Here is a 4,165-nt window from a genome sequence, read left to right as displayed (position 1 = left end):
ATAGAAGAGTTTGTTGAATCTGACGTGACATGTTCGTACGAACCCTTTGTACGAACAAAAGTAAGAGAAATTTAGGATAAGAATACGAACATGCTGCATGAGGCCCATTGTTTTAACATGTCCTCTTATAAACACTGAAAAATATGTACACGACTGAAATTTTATTTTTTATTTCAAACTTTATTAATTTGTCAAAAAACAAAATTCTATACACAATAAAAAAGTTATGTTATTGTAAATTGTAAGTAAATAATACAGTCATACTATAAAAAGTAAAAGTATAGGAGTTTCACTCATGGTTAAGTTGTGATAAGTTAGCTGCTGTCTTGAATTCTGAACTCTCTCACTTTCCCACGGGGAATTCCCACTGGACGGGTGTGCCAGTTTAAATTTACAACTTGTGTGTAAGAAATTCCCACTCCCCAGTACAACCGGGCTGCAGCAAAAATTGTAGCCGATGAAAATGCAGCAAAATGAAGATTTTACACTGAATTACACTGGCTGCCAGCTACTTTCAAAACCTGTGCACGCCCACCTGATAGTGGGAGGCTGTCATTTTGCAATTAACATAATCTACATGCATTATGGATGATGTAGTGCATGGTCAATGCTGGCTTTAAGCAGCTTACTTTAAAGACATTAGTATATTTTTAAAGCTCTTGTGGACAACATAAAATACTGTGGTGGGCCACATTTGGCCCATGGGCTTTGAGTTTAACCCATGCAATTTATAATGTGACTGAAGCAGCAGCAGTCATCACCTGTCAACTACACATTTGGTGCACTGAGACAGAAAATACAAACTATTAAAGAGCAGAAACTTTAGACCAGAGGTTCTCAAAATGGGGTCCAAGGATCTCCAGGGGTCTGTAAACTGTAGCTTGGGGTTCAGCAAAATAGATTACAATAAATGATTAATTATTTCTTAGCATTTAAAAAAGTGAAAATACATAAATGGGGGCCAATATGTCAACATACTTCACAAAAAATCCCCCTATTATTTCCATGACATTAAATGGTTAAAACAACTGCAGATTAGATGAGTTTTTTGAGGGAGTCCTTAGAAATTTTCCTCTCCAGACCCGAAAAGTTTGAGAAGTCCTGCTTTAGACCAATTTATTTGATCTCTGACAAACATTTTATCACAACCTCCAAAGGTGATTTGTATTTTGAAGGAATATAGATGTAAGATATTAAGTGATGCATCACGGTCACATTTATGCCCCCAATGAAAGCATGTCATTAGCATCATATGCTAATCAAACATGAATCCAATATAAAGTTAACTGATTTGCAAATCATTTTGTTTTTATTTACATTTTGTGAATCATTGTTGTTTTAGATGGAGTTGCAAAGGAAGAGACATTAGCTTCCACCTCCTGACAGTTCTGCAGAACTGTTCATCTGCCCGTCACCTGTTTAAAGAGAACCCAGGGTTTTACTGAAAGTCAAACATTTCAGTTACTTCCTCTCTTCAGTTCTCATGAACGGAGAGGACCACGCCTCTTTTCTTCCTGATCACTATGAGCTGCATGTTAGTCATGAACCGTGGCCTCTGCAGCAGCGTTAAAGCAACGCATCAAATGATGTTCAAAGTGGCACCACTGTGCAGGACTTACCGTAGCGCTGGTGGATGGGGCACTGAGCTGCGTGGCAGTCAGTGGGTTCAGGGAAAACATCGCTGAGTTCTGAGGTCTGGCGCTGGAGGAACACAGGGTCAGAATCCCTACTGGAGTGCCTGAAGGACAGCAGAGAAGCTTTTATCCTCACAGATCTCATGTTCTTTCCCTACTCTTTTTCTACTTTCTGTTTTCAGAAAGTTTGGAGGAAAAAAATGTTTGTTTTTTTAAATTTGGTAATGCAATTACCATTTGTGCAACTGTTTGTAATTAGATATACCAGCATCCTAATACAAACTTAAATGTTTGGTMTTACCTGCGCAGTTTGACCGGCAGTGTTGGAGGCCGCTCCTCCACTCTGCTCCCAGAAGCAGACTCCATCAGGTCGTCACTAAGCTTCAGCAGCTGCTCCACCACCTCATTCCTGTCTCTGATGACTGAAACGAAGCAGACAAACTCTTTGGTAAAGATGTCCCGACAGACTCAGTCACTCCCCTGTCAGCTTCCTCTTATCGTCCCCCTCTGTGTGCTGTGTGATGTTTTTTTTTTATTTTTTTGTGTAAAATGAGTTGCTCCTGTGACGTTTGAGGTTGGCACAGGAAAAGCTGTGTCTGTTCTGAGGGTGAAACTGCTCTGAGGTAACCTCAGTGTAGTTACACAGCTCTATCGTTTTGTACTCATTTCTCTTTTTTCTCTCAGGTGTACTTCATCTTCATCCTGAGTCGCCATAAAGCTCAGACTGATGAGACTCTTTGTGCTTTTATACATGTAAAAACTGCTTGAAGAACAGCAGAAACATTTAGGTTGCTAAGCTAACAAAAATAATCAGTAAGATTGGAGGACGGCCTTTAATGCTTCTTGTCTGGTTTTCCACAAAACCTTTCATTTTATTGATTTCACTCAAAGTCTGTGATCACAAAGGAACTCAGACACCATCAGGTTATCTTTCTGTAGCAATAATTAAGTCTGCAGAACATCCTGTTAAATATAGGAAACTTCATCACAGATAAATGATTATCTAATTTCTTATTATTTCAGCTATGAATATTGTTTTATTATAATGCAGACATTCTTCTATCAGTCAAGGCTGTGGTTTCTCAAACAGAAATCAGGACTTTATCTGATTAAAACACTCAGGGCTGACCTGTGGCATAGGCAGTATAGGCAAATGTTAAGGGTGCCATCCATCCAGGGGGTGGCACAAATGGAGGAGGAAAAAATATATATTTTACAACTTTATTAGAGTATTGTTATAGTTTGTAGAATAATCACTGGTTCCTCAGGTTTATAAAGGCAACTTGTTCTGTGGGTTTCTCAGCTGCTCTGTTACTACAAGAGGTGTTATATGATGCAGAGGATATTTCATGATGAAAGTATCATATGATGTAAGACTACTGGTGCTCAGTGTGTAAATAGAAAACAAAATAAAGACAATGAAAGTTTTAGTTTTGATCTAAAATAAAGTTCAAATTGAAGTTTGGTTTTCAGTGTTCTACCTTCTTACAATACTGATTTTATATTGTTTTATCAATCCCAAGAATCTAATAAAAGGCTTTTAAAATGACTGGAAAATGTATAGYTTTGAAAAGATCTTTTACAAAAATGTCCAGAGGAGTCTACCMCTGGACCCYCCTAGAACTGCTTTACTCCACAGCTGCTGGTTGACATGAACAGGTGTTCCTCATTGCTGTCAGCAGATGTTGGTGGGTATGTGGTAGATTTCTGGTAATCTGTTTCAAATTAATTATATTGTTAATTGTTTTAATTGGACAACCTGGTTTCTAAAGATAAAAAAACTAATATCAAAGACAAGTTCTTTTCATTTGGTATGTAAATGTATGTACAGTAATCTGGTAGTGAGATTTAGAAAACTGCACAAAGGGCGCCACCTGAAATCTTGCCTTGGGCGCCAAATTGTCTAGGGCCAGTCCTGAAGACACACAACAGGAGTTTGTCTCGTTGAGAATTTGCATTTCAGGGAACCATCCTGTAAAGCAGAAACATTTCCTTTGAATTTTCACTTCCATCTGAGAACAGAAACACAAAGCTGAGAATCCCACCGAGTCACCTGTTTTACACAACGTGCATCACATGCACTGTTCCCTATAATGAAGATTTTCACATGGGAAACAGCTATTGTGTTTTACTTTAAGGATTTTAAAATGGGTTGAAGTTAATTGTGCTGAGACCTAAAGGTCAAAGAGAAAGAGAAATGATCAYTCATGAAACTTTGACACTTCTGAGTTTCCAGCAGCATGTCTCTGTAGTTTATTGCAAAACCTTTTAGTTTATGCACAGTTGTCGCACAGATTGTGTGAAGATAAGTATTACCTTCAAATATTTATATTCATAAAGTCACAATGACTTTGTACTGTGGGTGTTTCAGATTTAAAAGAAACATGCGTTAAGTCCTTCTTTTTCACATTTAAACCATTTAGTTGGGGTTTATATGAAGTGGAACTGCTTTGCTCTGAAGTCCTCCTTAGTGTAACTCCACAAGCCCCTCTTTCTTTTCTGAGGTGTGTCTCCGAACAACTCGTTTTGAG

Source organism: Austrofundulus limnaeus, unplaced genomic scaffold (assembly GCF_001266775.1).
Source record: "Austrofundulus limnaeus strain Quisiro unplaced genomic scaffold, Austrofundulus_limnaeus-1.0 Scaffold25, whole genome shotgun sequence".
NCBI lineage: Eukaryota > Metazoa > Chordata > Actinopteri > Cyprinodontiformes > Rivulidae > Austrofundulus > Austrofundulus limnaeus.
Note: the sequence above shows the minus strand (reverse complement) of the source record.